Raw genomic sequence first — 20,178 nt, 5'->3', positions numbered from 1 at the left:
TTCTTCCCGACTGGTGACAAGAATTCTTATACTTCCGCAACATCGCTGGCGAGCTTTTAGCACGTTTGGAAGTTTCATACGGGTAACTTCCGCAATAGAAAATGTTTGGAGGGGTAGATGCAATACTTTGCTGGGTTATTTTATACATACAAATGTCATAACGTTGTGATATCATTTGGAGTTTTTTGCTTTATTGTTTATCATTCTCTGAATATTTCTTTTAGACATGTTGTAAGAAAAACACATTTCATACCAGAAAAAATGGAAATCCATACAAGGCCTATCGGGGATGTGGGTAAATTTAAAGAGAATTTCATTTATTAGATATATGATGAATTTTAATATAATTTATCGATAGTAACATGAACATCAGAGTGATGTTCAGATTAAGACATAATTTAAAATAATTACTAATTATACTCTTCACCTTCGTAAAAAAAAATTACCCATAATACCTGTCGTAAGATGTTTGGAATGAAATGGGGACTTAGTCCCAACATTGTCAAATGGATGTATACGGCTACAGTACGTCCTATTCTTACATACGGATCTCTTGTATGGTGGACTTCAACTAAGAAGAAGTTTGTTGTTGATCAGCTATACAAAGTTCAGAGATCAGCATGCATTGGGATAACAGGTGCTATAAGAACTAGTCCATCAGAAGCTCTGAACACTATATTGCACATCCTACCTATAGATCTGCATATAATGGTCATATCTGCTTGCAGCGCAGTAAGGCTTAACTCATCCGGAAGTTGGAGATCAAGAACATATGGACACGTTAGGATTTTAAGCTTGTTACCTCCGATCTTGAACCAACCATCCGACTATATTACCCCACACACGGACTTTGATAGAGTCTTCAAAGTCAGAGTTCCTTCCAGGAAGAGTGGTGCAGAGGCAATCTACCGAACGAATATACCACCAGAATATTTACAGATGGTTCTAAAATGAACTGCGGTGTTGGTTCTGGTGTCTTCTGCGAAGAAGCTGGGGTAAGTCTATCCCACCGTCTTCCCAACAACTGTCGTGTCTTCCAGGCTGAAATATTTGCAATAATGTCAGCCTGTAGGGTATCACATGACCTCAATATTCGCGGCAACATAGGAATCTTTGTCGACAGTCAAGCGGCACTTCTCTCACTAAACTCTTACACTAATACTTCCCTATTAGTTAGACAATGCAAGAAGGATTTATCAATGCTGGGTCGTCTATCTGACATTACCCTTGTTTGGGTCCCTGCGCATAGGGACTACTACGGTAATGAATAGGCAGATGAGCTTGCCAAAATGGGATCCGTTTCAGTAGCAACTCCGTTAAGTTTTATCGAGAGCAATATCCTCAGATTCTTCAAAAAGCAGAAAACAGGTGGAATAACCTAGACACATGCAAAGGGGTCAAGTTATTGTGGCCCTCCTTCAATGAGAAACGCACAAGACACCTTGTAAACCGAAGTAGGCGGGACATATCAAGGCTGATAGCAGTAATAACAGGACACTGGGTAGTAGGCAGACACGCAAGTCGGCTTGGTCTCCCTCACAATGATCATTGTCGCAGTTGCAAAGACAAGGAAAAGGAAGAAACGGTCTTCCATCTCCTCTGCGAATGCCCTGCTCTGGCCGTAAAGAGAAATCGCTTTCTTGGCAATCACTTCATATCTAACCTTGGTGAGATATCTGAGTTTAGGCTTAATGATATCCTCAGATTTCTCACAGCTACGGGCTGGATCTAATATTAACAAGCAAGTGTGTTATATTCGGCTGTGCCGAATCTTGTATACCCACCATCAAATCATTGCCAAAAAGGAATGCTTCCTTATAAATAAACTTTGATATTTAAGAATCGATGCTTTTGTTATTATCAAAACAATTTTCTCATTATTACATCTATGTATAGGGAAATTTTTGTCGAATTTTGTCGCTGTCCTTGTATTTTTAAGGTAGCAAAAAGCGTTAAAGTTATTTTCTGAGGGGACGTTTGGTCAATTATGGACCGATCCTCGTCAAATTTTCTATAACGATTTTAGTTTAGGCATTTTCCGAAGGGAACCGTATATGGGGGTAGGATAAATTATGGACCGATCGTTATAAAATTTTACAAAGCGATTATGTTTCTATAGAATAAGTTTATGTCGAATTTCATCCCTATAGATGCTTCTTTTAGACAATTATGAACCTTAAAGCCATTTTCTGAAGGGGACCTTATATGGGGGGTAGGGTCAATTATGGACCGATCCTTATAAAATTTTACAATGATATTAAAGTTTCTATAAAATATGTTCGTGTCGAATTTCTATAGATGCTTATTTTAGATCATTCTGAGCGTCAAAGTATGTTTCTGAAGGGGACCTTATATGGGGAATAGGGTCAATTATGAACCGATCCATATACAATTTTACAAAGCGATTTAGGTTGCTATAAAATATGTTCATCTCGAATTTCATTTCAATGATATTAAGGTTCCAAAAAAATATGTTTAAGTCGAATTTCATCGCTATAGCTGCTTTTTTTAGTCAGTTATGAGCGTTAATGTCGTTTTCTGAGGGGGACCTTATATGGGGGATAGGATCAATTATGGAACGATTCTTATACAATTTTGCAATGATATTAAGGTTCCAAAAAAATATGTTTAAGTCGAATTTCATCGCTATAGCTGCTTTTTTAGTCAGTTATGAGCGTTAATGTCATTTTCTGAGGGGGACCTTATATGGGGGATAGGGTCAATTATGGACCGATCCTTATAAAATTTTACAATGATATTAAGATTCCTATAAAATATGTTTATGTCGAATTTCATTGCTATAGCTGCTTTTTTTAGTCAGTTATGAGCGTTAATGTCATTTTCTGAAGGGGGACCTTATATGGGGGCTAGGCGAAATCGTAGACCGATATTGCCCGTTTTCAATATCAAAGAAACTGCATTAATATAAAATATTTGTGCAAAATTTCAGCTCGCTATCTGCCTCCGTTTGGACTCTATCGTGTTTTCAACAGACGGACAGACGGACGGACATGGCTAGATCGTCTTAGAATTTAATGAGGATCCAGAATGTATATACTTTTATGGGTCTTAGATGAATATTTCGATGTGTTACAAACAGAATGACAAAAACAATATACCCCCCATCTTTTTTGATGGTGGGTATAAAAAAATACAACATCTGACGAGTGGAGTGGTCCGGTCAAAACGGAGTCTCTTAGATTCTACTTGACAGTTCGCGCGCTGTGAACTACCACGTAAACCAACCAACCAATGGGTAATGTAATTCTACAATATTATATTCCGATCCCATGAAGTATATTTATTCGTAAGTAGATTAAGCTATGTCCGTCTCTCCTGTCGAGGGATTTTTTTCTAGAATGTAATTCTAGAGTTCTTTCCTTGCCCTAATTTTTCGAGTGTAAACTTCTAGGAAAATTTCTATCACCTTTTCCCATAGCAGATTCAAATCCGTTAGGGGCTTTGTCAACTGATTGTAAACCAGAAACCTGATCATTCTAATCTGTATGCTATCTTAGCACTGCTCACATTACTTTTCTTACCGACGCGTCTTAGACGTTCCATCACAAAAGAGACTGATTGTTCGTTTAAATCCTACTTTTATAGTCCCCTAAAACCTCAACTTCAGTAGTTTTCTATTGATACTCCTCTCATCGGTTTGAACCGGCAACAGTTGTGGTATATGGCGCCACTTATTCTCCCCATCTGACTGTCCTCCCTTCTGGATCTTCTCGTTTTCTTTGGCAGAATTCCTCTCTCTGGCTTAATTTCTTCTTGATATCGATCACCTGCATGGATTGTTAAATGTGCAAATAAATAAACACACTTTGGAGGATCAATTATTCACCTATCCTGCTTAAATGTGTTAGAGATTTTTGTTCTAACTAAATCATAGTAGTTTTCTACATGGGTGATATGATATATTATAGTCCGATTCCCATAAAATTTGGGAGAAAGATTTCGATTCCTAAAAAAAACGCTTGTTAAGAAAGTATGTAAAATATTACAAAATTTAAAATAAATATGTGGTAAGAAATTTTCTTCTCACTCTGTTTATTTTACAAAAATTATCATTAATTTATTAAAATATTATTTTTTTAATATTTATTATATTTTTATGTCATATAATGCTTTGTGACAGGATTAAAAGGGATAAAAATGGTGGGATTGAAGCAATAATAATTGTACCTATTCGAATTTTTGTAATTTTATTATTTTTCATACTTTAAATCCTTTAAATGTAAGCACATACTGTCAAAACCACCGCATTAAGTAACCATAACAAATTGCTCTGAAAGAAAAAAAGTTAATGAAAGGATATTTTTATACATATTAATATTAATCAGTATTTTGTATGAAATTTTTCTCTGTAAATTGGTGTTGCAATGACGATTGTATGATCGTGCATGATAATTGTATAAAAAGTATATTTATAAATGTCGATGACATTGCAACTGTCCACATATATTTATATGAACAGTAGTGGTCATGGAAATAGTAGAATATTGCGAAATAATGCATAATTTACTGAAATCTAATATTAAAATGGATTAAATTTACTGTTCCACGGTGTCAAATTATAATAAAGAAAATTGTCTTATTTATAATCATCCCAATTGTTTGCAACAAATTATTTTCACATGTTAACTGCACATTTTTCTCACATGTTGTTTAAATTTGTGTCTATAATGTACATATGTATGTATGTGATATAATCGTATTTCACCGTTTATTACCATAAAGTTATTAAATATTTTTACTACTGCGGGAATTTAAGTATTAATTCCTCTATGTCTGTGTAACAAGTTATATGTTAGTTGCCAAGGATACAAATATGTTGATGTGTATGTATGTATGTATGTATGTATGTATGTATGTATGTATGTATGTATGTATGTATGTATGTATGTATGTATGTATGTATGTATGTATGTATGTATGTATGTATGTATGTATGTATGTATGTATGTATGTATGTATGTATGTATGTATGTATGTATGTATGTATGTATGTATGTATGTATGTATGTATGTATGTATGTATGTATGTATGTATGTATGTATGTATGTATGTATGTATGTATGTATGTATGTATGTATGTATGTATGTATGTATGTATGTATGTATGTATGTATGTATGTATGTATGATGTATGTATGTATGTATGTATGTATGTATGTATGTATGTATGTATGTATGTATGTATGTATGTATGTATGTATGTGTATGTATGTATGTATGTATGTATGTATGTATGTATGTATGTATGTATGATGTATGTATGTATGTATGTATGTATGTATGTATGTATGTATGTATGTTATGTATGTATGTATGTATGTATGTATGTATGTATGTATGTATGTATTGTATGTATGTATGTATGTATGTATGTATGTATGATGTATGTATGTATGTATGTATGTATTGTATGTATGTATGTATGTATGTATGTATGTATGTATGTATGTATGTATGTATGTATGTATGTATGTATGTTATGTATGTATGTATGTATTATGTATGTATGTATGTCTGTCTGTATGTATGTATGTATGTATGTAGTATGTATGTATGTATGTATGTATGTATGTATGTATGGTATGTATGATGATATGTATGTATGTATGTATGTATGATATGTATGTATGTATGTATGTATGTATGTAGTATGTATGATGTATGTATGTATGTATGTATGTATGTATGTATGTATGTATGTATGTATGTATGTATGATTGTATGTATGTATGTATGTATGTATGTATGTAGTATGTATGTATGTATGGGTATGTATGTATGTATGTATGTATGTATGCATATTCTGGGTCAATATTGGGGTATTTTAAATATATTCCCTTGAGAGAAGCTTTGTTTTCCATTGATAACACAGGCCAACAAAATGTAGTATGTTTGGAAAAACTGTTAAAAACAACTTGATTTGATATACTTTTGGATGCTGAATGACCAGAAGAAATTTGTAATAACTTTTACAATTTTTGACCGATTTTTGTGGAAAAACATTTTCCACTTCTGAGCTTTGGATTTACCATTATTGTCCGAAACATTTTATTTAACATACAACAATAAGTGAAAGAATTGTACATTGCTAAGCAACCAAAAATTAACATTTTGGGTTTCTTGGAAGAATTGCTAGAGAAGATTAGATTAACGTATGTTTTGATTTATTTTACAGACGCACAGTGGTATAGGAAAAAAAAAAGAGGGAAATAATTCGGTAACTTCTAAACGGTTAATCCGATTTTAATGAAATTTGGTATGCACAAAGAGGAGGTGTTGTCGAGTTTAGGTTTTGAATTTGGACCTTATAGGCCAACCAGGGGCCCGGCGGGGGGTCCTCAAATTAGGACACCTCGGCTATGTTAAATTTTTAAAACGATCCTATTTCTTCATTTGAGTTCCGATTTAAAAAAAATTTCGTATATAGAATCTCCTCATCGAGCACTATAAAAAATGTCGTCGTAGCAGTAAATTATCTCTTATAGTTTAGGAGATATTCGCATTTGAATATTAAAATTTTAAAATTTTTACCGTCCTTACTTTAGTTTTTTTGATAATAGCAGGTCCAAATATTTCCGATTTTCGCCATTTTTTTTTATTTGCTTAACAACAAGTTTATATACCAAGCAGTGAAAGAATTATGTAAAAATCATGACTGAGTCCAAAGTTATAGGCATTTAAATTTAAAAAATTAAAAAAAGGCGATTTTTTGTCATTTTTTTGGGAAAAAAGTATCTTTTTCTTTTTAAGTTATCTAAAAAGTTTCTAAGAAGATGTATATAGAATTTATACTTTTTGGAAAGTTGACTTTACATAAAGTACGATAAATGAAACAAAACCTAAAAATTTTTGATACCGAGGGGACCAGGTCCATCCAAAAAAACCCTATTTTTTATGGAAAATTAAATTTTGAGCAAAAATTCTCAAATCGCATAGTCGATATCAAATTATAGTGACCTGTTTTATATGACCCAATAAGTTCTTAATCATTTTGTAACGGGTTTCGATAACCCCGCCATTTTTGGGATTTTTTAAAACTTTTTTGGGAATTCCGGGATTTCTAATAAGAAAATTCGAAATTTTTATTTAATTTGGATTTTGAGTAAAAAAATCTACCTAACTGTAAAATTTCATCAAAAAATATTCATAAATAAAATTTTTATTGCAATTTGAAAAATTTGTATCTTCGCAAAAACTGAATAAAAAACATTTTTTAATTTTTTTTAAAAAAAGTATTCCGCGAATTTTTTAATTTTCAAAAATTATATACAGTTTTGAAAAATAGACAAAATTACCTTTCCATTGATATATAACATGCCTACCTAATGTTTTTTAAGTGACAAATTAATTAGGGAAAACTCAACATCTTTTAGAAAATTTGCCTAGCACTATTATTTTCATCCATAAGGTTAACTCTTAAATTTGTTACATATATGGATGAAAATAATAGTGCTAGGTAAATTTTCTAAAAGATGTTGAGTTTTCCCTAATTAATTTGTCACTTAAAAAACATTAGGTAGGCATGTTATATATCAATGGAAAGGTAATTTTGTCTATTTTTCAAAACTGTATATAATTTTTGAAAATTAAAAAATTCGCGGAATACTTTTTTTAAAAAAAATTAAAAAATGTTTTTTATTCAGTTTTTGCGAAGATACAAATTTTTCAAATTGCAATAAAAATTTTATTTATGAATATTTTTTGATGAAATTTTACAGTTAGGTAGATTTTTTTACTCAAAATCCAAAATTAAATAAAAATTTCGAATTTTCTTATTAGAAATCCCGGAATTCCCAAAAAAGTTTTAAAAAATCCCAAAAATGGGATTTTTTGGTTTTTTGCCTATTATATCCATACCAGGGGCGGGGTTATCGAAACCCGTTACAAAATGATTAAGAACTTATTGGGTCATATAAAACAGGTCACTATAATTTGATATCGACTATGCGATTTGAGAATTTTTGCTCAAAATTTAATTTTCCATAAAAAATAGGGTTTTTTTGGATGGACCTGGTCCCCTCGGTATCAAAAATTTTTAGGTTTTGTTTCATTTATCGTATTTTATGTAAAGTCAGCTTTCCAAAAAGTATAAATTCTATATACATCTTCTTAGAAACTTTTTAGATAACTTAAAAAGAAAAAGATACTTTTTTCCCAAAAAAATGACAAAAAATCGCCTTTTTTTAATTTTTTAAATTTAAATGCCTATAACTTTGGACTCAGTCATGATTTTTACATAATTCTTTCACTGCTTGGTATATAAACTTGTTGTTAAGCAAATAAAAAAAAATGGCGAAAATCGGAAATATTTGGACCTGCTATTATCAAAAAAACTAAAGTAAGGACGGTAAAAATGTTAAAATTTTAATATTCAAATGCGAATATCTCCTAAACTATAAGAGATAATTTACTGCTACGACGACATTTTTTATAGTGCTTGATGAGGAGATTCTATATACGAAATTTTTTTTAAATCGGAACTCAAATGAAGAAATAGGATCGTTTTAAAAATTTAACATAGCCGAGGTGTCCTAATTTGAGGACCCCCGCCGGGCCTCTGGTTGGCCTATAAGGTCCAAATTCAAAACCTAAACTCGACAACACCTCCTCTTTGTGCATACCAAATTTCATTAAAATCGGATTAACCGTTTAGAAGTTACCGAATTATTTCCCTCTTTTTTTTTTCCTATACCACTGTGAGACGTATTTAAAGCTTACACATAACATTTTTTCTAATGTCGTAAAATAAAAGTTGCAAAAGCATTATTCCATTAAGGATATTTTTATGTCGCCACAGAGAACAGAGAAAATAAAAAAGTAGTTTAGTCACTTCATTTTAATCAAAACGATGGTTAGCAATATTCTTTTGTAATCTATTAATATAAAAGAGTAGCGTTACTGACTGACTGATTCATCATCGCACAGACCAAACGGCTGAACCTAGAATCATGAAATTTTGACAGTAGATGTCTTTTTAGATATGTAGATGCACTAAGGAGGGATTTTTTGATATTTTTATATTTGGTGATAAAAAAGGGGAAAAACGGGTAAAACAGGTTTTCTTGATTATCTTATACAATATTAGTGATACAAGAAAAATGTTAAATGCATCGAAATTTGTACTTTTAAGGGGTGGAAATGTGTAACAAAGGCGATTTTGGTACCTTTTTGGTCCTTTATAACTTTTTAACTAATAAACATGATAAAATGTTTGTAAATATTTTGGACACATCTTTCAAAATTATGAGACACCTGTTTCGTACTTTTGTAAAATTCAGTCCTGTATGGGTGTGAAAGGGAGAAAACTGTATTTTTTAGCACATTAAGAAAACTTTTTCGATTTATTGAAGTATTCTTACTAAATTACAAACTAACTCTGTAATATTTATTGAAACAAAATGTTTCACTGGAGAAAAAAGTACCAAAAAGGGGAAAAACGGGAAATTTAATTTTAATCAAACTCATTGAGCCAAATTTTATAAAATTTGTAAAATTAGTTTATTTACTCACATAAAATAAGCTATTGGTATATTATTTTGGAATTCGAGTACTAAGGCCTATATAGGACCAAATTTGAGTAAATTGTTTAGTACCTTTTTGAAAGCACAATTTTTCTGGAACAAATGAATGCAAATTTGAATCGTTTGAGTTTTATCTGTGATATATAGATTTAAATACGAAACATTTTGTAAACAAAATTCTCAAAAAAGTATATTTCTAACCGAAAAGGGGAAAATTGTAATATTATTATTAGAACTTTCCACTAAGGTAGAATTTATTCCACTTTTGGTACTTTTTCTTTCTTCAAATGATACTCTGTATGTTTTATAATATGACTTCAAAACACATGATTATTAAACATACACGGTCCTCATTGAATAAGATTCTTTAAGAGAGAACTTTTTAGTACTTTTTATCTCATAAATGGTACTTTTTGAATTTTCTAAAATATTCAACCTAGGAACATAAATTTTAACATACATGGTCCTGACTGAATAATATTCTGTAAGTGGGTACTCTTTGGTACTTTTCCATTCTTCAAATGGTACCTTTTGGTTTCTCTATAATGGTTAACCGAAACACATCCTTATTAAATGAGAATTTATTGAGAGAGACTTTTGTATTTTTCCGTTTTTCCGATGATACTTTTTGATATTTTTATGCTATTGAACATAGAAATATACAATTTAAAATATAGGGACCTTAGTGAATGAGAATCTACTGAAAGGGACTTTTGGTACTTTTTCATTCATCAAATTATATTTTTTGAATTGTCTATAATATTGAACACAGAAACATAAAATTTTTGATTAAATAAGAGATATTTTATAGTACTTTTTTTCAAATAGTAATTTCGAAATTTTATATAATGTGAAAGCTAAACGAATGAAACTAAAAATACAAGCTTCTTTCTGAGTGCGAACTTATTCATGTGATATTCCACGTAAAAAAACTGAAACATTAAAAAATTTTTAAATCAATTTTAATTTTCTATAAAAGTAAACAAAATTTTGTATGGATTTAATTTTGGTTAGGGTAGCGAAGCAAACAGGGTATGCTAGTATTGTATATTTTCTTCATTGGCTTTACTTCATTGGAATTTAACATTAAAATTTTTTACAGCCAACAAAGTAATATCTTTAAGCACTTTTTATACCCTACACCACTTTAGTGGGGAGGGTATATTGGGTTTGTGCTGATGTTTTTAACGCACAATAATATTGGTCCTATACACCTTAAAGTATACCAATCGGCTCAGAATCATTTTCTGAGTCGATTTAGCTATGTCCGTCCGTCTGTCCGTCCGTCCATGTAAACCTTGTAATCAAACTACAGGTCGCAATTTTGAAGATAATTCAATGAAGTTTTGTACATGATCTTCTATTGTCCCAGGGACGGTCCATTATTTCACCTAGCCCCCATACAACTGAACACCCCAATAGGGCTTGTAATCCTTGTAATCAAACTACAGGTCGCAATTTTGGAGATAATTCAATGAAATTTAGAACATGATCTTTTATGGTATCGTAGACGAAGCCTGTTGAAAATGGTTAACATCGGTCCATTATTTCACCTTCATTAGAATAGGGCTTTAAAACTCGTAATCAAACTACAGGTCGCAATTTTGGAGATAATTCAATGAAATTTGGCACATGACCTTTTATGGTACCGTAGATGAAGCCTGTTGAAAATGGTTAACATCGGTCCATTATTTCACCTAGCCCCCATACAACTGAACCCCCGAATAGGGCTTTTAAAACTTGTAATCAAACTACAGGTCGCAATTTTTTAGATAATTCAATGAAATTTGACACATGATCTTTTATGGTATCGTAGACGAAGCTTATTGAAAATAGTTAACATCGGTCCATTATTTCACCTAGCCCCCATACAACCGAACACCCGAATAGGGCTTTTAAAACTTGTAATCAAGCTACAGGTCGCAATTTTGGAGATAATTCAATGAAATTTGGCACATGATCTTTTATGGTACCGTAGATGAAGCCTGTTGAAAATGGTTTACATCGGTCCATTATTTCACCTAGCCCCCATACAACTGAACCCGCCGAATAGGGCTTTTAAGTTCATAATTATGTTTAATATACTCATATCTCGACAAAAGCTGCAATAACCAAGTTGTATACAAGACTTGATGACCCCCACGAATTCCATAATAATAGGTTCTCATATGACCCTAGCCCCTATGAAAAGCCCCCATCAAAATTTCACTTAAATGTCCACAATTTTATTCAACAATAAACGGCTTAAGTATGTATATCTAAGGCAAGGTACAATTCAACTTAAATGCTTTATTATGGCAACTAAATCACATTATATTTTTGTCAAAGGTGTAGGGTATTATATGGTCGGCCTCGCCCGACTATAATTTCTTACTGGTTTTGTTTAAAAATGCTGCAAAGAAGATGAAAGCACATTATATATACACACAAAGCACATTATGTGTATTTTTTAAGTGATATAATTAAAAATCATAATTTCAACAGTTTTAATGTTATAAAGTTACTTACGTACATGACATGGTATTACATCAAGTGGTGTTTCCTTAACAAATAACTACTCATATTTCTATTAATGAATTTGTTTGTACATATCATCGAATTTTAATGACTTATTAAAATATAATAAAGTATTGGAATTGAAACTGCAGGACCCTTATTGGTAGCGCCTTATGTACCTATCCGATAACTAAAGTAATTTCATTTCTTTTTCATTGTAACAGTATTTGTTTTAACACATATTTTCGGGAAAAATATATATGTATGTACTTAAAGACCGTGTACAAAAAGACTATTTCCAAGAATACTACTGATATGTGTTCATTTATGAATAATTTTTTACTCATTAATTAAAGATAACTGAATTCATAAAGAAAGTAACTTAACGACTACAAAAGTGAATAAAATCATATTTAATTTTCAACTTAAAATTTATTTTATGGAATAAGTCAGTTTTCCATCGAAAAATTTATCAGAAAAGTTGCGTATTTTAACTACATATTTTTAAAATAATTTTTCACGGAAGACAAAATCGGTATTTGTCTTCAGCTTTAATCAGTATATGCATGTTAAAAAATGTATATTTACTATACTGAAGATATATATACAGTTTTGCCGTATAAGCGACTTAAAATTGAAGGATGTTGGAAAAAGGCAATTTTTGGCATTAATTTTGCTGAAATACTATTATTACAAATTGTTGCTTAATTTGGATTATACCATTGAAAGTTATTCATGATAAGTTAATTTGTCACATTCTTAATGTATGTATTATTTAAAACAACGATATACATTGGGGTTCGTTTTTAAAAAAATATTTCCCGACTTTGCAATATTATACGTTTTTAGAAAGAGTTTGGATCAGTGAACACAATGCTATTTTAGACCTTTAAAAATTCTAACTCCTTCATAGGTATATCTGCTGTTAAAATCATTGATTTTAAGCGCCATTTTTCCAGAGCAGCAACTGGAATTGGAAATCATGCATAAATCTTTATACCCTACACCACTATAGTGAATATGGTATATTGCGGTTTGTACTGATGTTTGTAACATTCAATAATATTGGTCCTATAGTATACCAATCGGCTCAGAATCACTTTCTGATTCGATTTAGCTATGTCCGTCCGTCTGTGTGTCCATATAAACGTCAAGTTAGCATTTTAAATAATTGTAAATAGCTTTACCGACATTTATAAGGATAGGCTCTTATTTATCCTTGCTCCCGAATAATCCCTCTTTTCAAAAATTACTTTTGTTGTCAACAAATTGTTAAAATATTTCAAAATTAAGGCAAACAAGGGAGAGTGTTATAATCGGCTGTGCCGAATCTCATGTATGCCGTAAAAAAAATATCAGCGAGATATTTAGAATATAACTTAAGTCAATTATAGACCAAGCACCAGCAAAGATCGTTAAAGTAATTTTCTAAAGGCAACCTTATATGCGGGAAGGGCCAATTATAGACCGATCCCCAACAAATTTGGCAGAGAGATTTTGAAGGGGACCTTATATGAAGGTTCAAATATGTAACGATCTACACAAAATTTGGTAGAGAGGTTATGGCTTATGAAAAATTTAATCGCTTTATTCTTATTTTTAAGCCAGTAAAGAACGTATAGTCATCTTCTGAAGGATAGCTTATATGGGGGTAGGGTCATTTATAGACCGATCTACATAAAATTTGGTAGAGAGGTTTTGGCTTCTAAAAAACTTACAAATTTCATCGCTATGCTGGTATTTTTAAGCCAGTAATGAGTGTTAAAGGAATTTTCTGAAGGGGATCTTATATGGGGATTAGGGTCATTATGGACCGATACTCATAAAATTTGGTAGAGAAATTTTGGCTTATATTAAACTTAATTATGTTGAATTTCAACGCTATACTCGTACTTCTTAAACAGATATGCCCATTAAAGGTGTTTTTCGGGGGTCCAGTTGTATGGGGGCTATCCGAAAACGTGGGTCGATATTGCCCATTATCAATACCAAATAGTCCCTATCAATAAAAAAAAATCAGCAGTCTAGCTTCTCTCGTTTAGGCGCTATCTTGTCTACTACAGATAGACGGACAGACAGACGCACAGACGGACGGACATGGCTAGATCTTAGAATTTAATAAGAATCCAAAATATACATACTTTTATGGGTCTACAACCAATATTTCAAAGTGTTACAAACGGAATGACAAAATCAACATACCCCCATCTTTTTTGATGGTGGGTATAAAAACCACTTAAATTCTATATTATTTGAAAATAGTGCACATTTTTAACATATTACTCACTGGTCATGTAGTTGGCCATGGAATGGAATGATGATTGACTTTCTCCTAGGAAAGAATATGTTAAAATAACTTTAAGTGTTAGCTTAAATGGATAATTCGGTCCTATCCTGCCGTACTCCTGAGGTTCATATATAGTTGCATAATTTTAGTAGGTGCACCATGTTCTGTGAATAAAAAGGGCAATTTCGGTCCACGTTTTCGGATAGCCCCATACAAGTGGATCCCCGAAAACCAGCTTTAACGGACATAACTGTTTCAAAAGTAGGAGTATAGTGATAAAATTAGACATTAATAAGTTTCTTATGAGCCAAAATCTCTCTGCCAAATTTTATGTGCATCGGTCCATAATTGACCCTACCCTCCATTTAAGGCCCCCTTCAGAAAATGACAATAACGTTCATTAATGGCTTAAAAATACGAATATAACTGTGAAATTTGACACATATAGGTTTTATGCGAGTCAAAATCTCTACTGACTTTAATGAGAATTGGTATATGAAATTTGACATAAGAAACATTTATAGGAACGTAAATCTTCCTACCGAATTTCATGCGGAATGTGTCGGTAATTCACCCTACCCCCATATAAACTCCCTTCAGAAGATTACTTAACGTTATTTACTGTTATAAAAAGTATAGCGATGGTATTTGATGTATGAACCAAAATCGGTCTATAAAATGTTATGAGGATCAGTGAATAATTCACCTTACCCCTCATATAAGGTCCTCTTCAGAAAATTACTCTTACGCTCACGACTACATTCAAAATACGAGTAGAGCGAAGAAATTCAAAACAAATAATTACTATACGAACCGAAAATTTGCAATAAAATTTTTCGACAATGGGTCTATAATTGACCCTACCACCATGGGCGGTTTAACAAATTCAAAAAAAATATTTTATTTTTAAAATAAATAATTTTTTAGTTCAAAAAAGCTCGATCTATAATTAACTTAAGCCATATTCCTAATATTACCCTGATGTTTTATGAGGAGCATTCCTTTTACGGCATATGGTTTGATGATGGGTATAAGTATAAGATTCGTCTCAGCTGAATATAACACTCTCACTTGTTTATTTTCTTAGTGAAATACATTATATGACAAGTAGATAAATTTTCTTTGATATTCCTTTTGTAGATATTTTTTCTTGACCATTTAAGTAGTTGTTAATAATTTCATGTTGAAAATATAAGAAAATAAACAAAATGTTTGCGTAGGTACTTTTTTCTTTGAGTTCAACTCTATACGTTTTTTCCTTGTTATTTTCACTAATTGTCTGTCATTTATGTGTCAATGTCGTCTACGTGACAAAAATCCTAATATTAATAAAAATTCTTATAATATTGTATATATTTAAGTATTTTTACCATTTTTTTTTGAATGACTATAATTCTATAGAAATAGTAACAAAAGAAATCCAATTACAAAATGTATTTATGAAAAAGTTACAGCTTCTGTAATGGAAAGATTAACTCAGTTATTTTACCGTTAATGTTTTTGCTTATTTACTGAATAAAAAATCAATTTATTTTATAAATTACAGTCTAGTTATTTGTGTGAAAAGTAACATGCAATTCAAATTTTATTGACAGTTTGAAGGGTTTAATTTGTATTTAATTGTATTTTTTCAAATACACCAATTCTGAAGTTATAAATTCACACCAAAATTAACCTCCGTAGGTTAGTGGTTAGTGTTCTAGTCTGGTAGACCGGAGGTGGTGGGTTCGATTCCCACCTGAGGCACTGGTTAAGGAGCGCACAACAGGCCCGATAGGGCCTAGTGTAAGATGACTATGCATCCGCACAACACAACTAACGAGAACACTACTAACCTAACTAACTCCCTAACTAACTAACAACAGAACTAACAAACAACCGCTAACAAACTAACGAACGCAACGAACGAAACGAACGAACTAACGAACACGAACGAACGAACGAACGAACGAACGAACGAACGAACAAGAACGAACGAAAGAAACGAACGAACGAACGAACGAACGAACGAACGAACAACGAACGAACGAAAGAACGAACGAACGAAACGAACGAAGAACGAACGAACGAACGAAGAACGAAACGACGAACGAAGAACGAACTAACGAACGAACAACGAACGAACGAACGAACGAACGACGAACGAACGAACGAACGAACGAACGAAACGAACGAACGAACGAACGAAAAACGAACGAACGAACGAACGAACGACGAACGAACGAACGAACAAACGAACGAAACGAACGAACGAACGAACGAACGAGAACGAAAGAACGAACGAACGAACGAACGAACGAACGAACGAACGAACGAACTAACGAAGAAAAACGAACGAACGAACGAACGAACGAACGAACGAACGAACGAACGAACGAAACGAACGAACGACGAAAACGAACGAACGAACGAAGAACGAACGAACGAACGAACGAACGAACGAACGAACGAACGAACGAACGAACGAACGAACGAAAACGAAACGAACGAACGAAGAACGAACGAACGAACGAACGAACGAACGAACGAACGAAACTAACGAACGAACGAACGAACGACGAACGAACGAAAAACGAAAGAACGACGAAGAACGAACGAACGAACGAACGAACGAACGAACGAACGAACGAAAAAACGAACGAACGAACGAACGAACGAACGAAACGAACGAACGAACGAACGAACGAACGAACGAACGAACGAACGAACGAACGAACGAAACGAACGACGAACGAACTAACGAACGAACGAACGAACGAAACGAACGAACGAACGAACGAAGAACGAACGAACGAACGAACGAACGAACGAACGAACGAACGAAACGAACGAACGAACGAACGAACGAACGAAAAGAAAGAACGAACGAACGAACGAACGAACGAACGAAGAACGAAAGAACGAACGAAACGAACGAACGAACGAAACGAACTAACTAACTAACTAACTAACTAACTAACTAACTAACTAACTAACTAACTAACTAACTAACTAACTAACTACCTAACTAACTAACTAACTAACTAACTAACTAACTAACTACTAACTAACTAACTAACTAACTAACTAACTAACTAACTAACTAACTAACTAACTAACTAACTAACTAACTAACTAACTACCTAACTAACTAACTAACTAACTACCTAACTAACAAACTAACTTACTAAATAATAGTATTTTCAAGTGAATTTATATTTGTGTATAAAAAACTCAAAGCTAATTGCATTAATATATATTCCAGTAGTTATTTTTAAAACACTCATTTTTCTGATCATAAGTGCTGTAAATCGTTGTAGATTTTTCTTTAAAACTACTAATTACTATATTTTTTAGAAAGTTAGATATGTACCTATATACCCAACAAAAAATTATATTGACTTTAATTGTAATTACTTACCTAACAACATACTTTTTTATGACTACTACATATCGTCTAGATTACATTGAAGTAGTCTTGCAAGGGCTTACTAATAATATGTTATATAAATACTTTCTAATTCATTAGTCATCTTGCCAGTGAAGCTATCACAGCTATATACGTTCATCCATGCCATTATAATGATTACTTTTTCTAATTACTAGTAAACGTTTGTGGTAAGTACTTGCTACCGATGACATTACCAAGTTAAAATATTGACTTCAAATGCTATTGTTAATTAATTTTTAGCATTTTATCCCCTTACATGGTAATGAAAGTTTTTGCTGGGTATGTATCATTTTTAAAAACACCACAAAAAGAAACTGAAATAAAATTATAATCATTGCAGAAATAAGAAAACGGAAACATGAAAATTATTAGTTGTAATATGTATGTATATACCAACATCAACTTGTTTGTAAGTTTGTGTAAATAAGTAGATATGTGTAAAAGTTTTGTGTATCCCAATCTAAGGGTCATAATATGGATCGAGTACAAGTGTGTAAAAAATAAAAATAGTTTGCAGCAGTTGTTAATGAAAATATAGATAAGTTTGAAAGAAGAAAAAAAATGTTTAATTAATCCAATTCAATTGAAATTGTCACTATTTTTAACGAAATACAACATTCGTATACTTGATGTTATTATCTATACCGAATTAAATATTCATCATACGCCACGATACATCTATACATATGAAAATGAATGTTTGTTAGTATGTTTGTATGCTTATATGTTTGTATATTTGAAGTTTATAGACTACTAAAAGGCTGAACCGATTCTTGAAATTGTCACAGTGTATTCCTGTATATCTGGAAGAGGTTATAGGCTTGAAATTTTTGATATTTGAAGTGGGCGAGGATACACGCCCATATTAAGAAAATATTAAATCAGTATATCTGAGATAATATAATAGTCAGAGTCCTAAAATTTTGTCAAAGCCACTTTAGAGTCAATATGATTATTTAGGATAAAAAGTGGGCGGACTAGCAGCAGAGGGCATGACACCTCCCATATAAATTAAATACACAAATTCGTTTATCTTGGAAACTATTACAAGTAGAATCTTAAAATTTTGCACGAAGAACTTTAAAGAACATCTAAACATTTTGGGTTATATATTGGCGAACTACTAATGAGGGGAGCGGTACCTCCCATATGAATTAATTACATTAGTTTATATGGGAAACTAATAGAACTAAATTCTTCAAATTTTGCACGAAGATCTCTAATATTCATCTGAACATTTTGTAAAAAAACCCGGGCGGATTTTCATCTGGGGGGTTTGGAGACCCCCATATAAATTAAATAAACAAATTTGTATATCTGAGAAACTATAAAAGCTAGAATCTTAAAATTGTACATGAAGAACTTTGACATTCATATGAACATTTAGAGAATAACGGGCGGACTTTCAATGGAGGGGCTTGGCACCACCCAAATGAAATAAATACAAAATTTCGAACATCTGGTATACTATTAGATTATAAAAAATTTTCATAGATTACATTAAAATTTGCTAATTTGCGTGGCATCTCTGATATGTAAAAATTCTATATGTGGAAAAAATTGTAGTAAGAATCTTCCAAATCGTTAAGTGGGTTTTTTATTCATATTGCTTTTAGGGTAGCAAGCAAACTGGGTATAGCTAGTTACTTAATAAATCCAACTGCTTGTTTTATGATACAGACTGTAAAATAGCATATAAATACATACATATGTATGTATTTAAAAACATGTATGTTAAAATTGTAGTGTAAAAAATGTAATTTTAATAATTGCAGGGAAACAATTAAAAAATAACACATAAGGCAATTGTCCGGCACAAACATACATACTGAATTCTAAGAATTTATTACTTTAATTGGATCAATTAAATATGTGTATAAGTGTTTATATGCTCCACCACTATTAATAGTAATGAAGGTTATATATAAGTTTGTCATTCAGTGTGTAACATCAGGAAATATTTATGTATATGATACTCAACTGTACATATATTAAAAGTGTTCAAAAATGTACATATACTTTGCTCAGTTGTGTTTTAATCGTTTTATACCTTTGATTTTGTTCAAATAAAAAAAATATATAACTTAAATGTAATTATTTTTGAAGAAATCAGTGAATCATTTATGCAACTTTACACTTTTCAATAGACTTCCAGCACGTTCGCGTTATCAACTTTGACTAAAATTTTGCACACTATTAAACAAAGTGGCCTCCGGTAGGTTAGTGGTTAGTGTTCTAGTCTGGTAGACCGGAGGTGGTGGGTTCGATTCCCACCTGAGGCACTGGTTAAGGAGCGCACGACAGGCCTAGGTGTATTTATTCGGATTTGATGTATATTCATCCTCCTTTCAAACTAACTAACTAACTAACTAACTAACTAACTAACTAACTAACTAACTAACTAACTAACTAACTAACTAAC

Source organism: Lucilia sericata, unplaced genomic scaffold, assembly GCF_015586225.1.
Source record: "Lucilia sericata isolate MDLA Ls3-8-SP2 unplaced genomic scaffold, ASM1558622v1 Contig000718F_arrow, whole genome shotgun sequence".
Lineage (NCBI taxonomy): Eukaryota > Metazoa > Arthropoda > Insecta > Diptera > Calliphoridae > Lucilia > Lucilia sericata.
The sequence above is the reverse complement of the archived record's forward strand: the minus strand, read 5'-3'. Positions refer to the sequence as shown.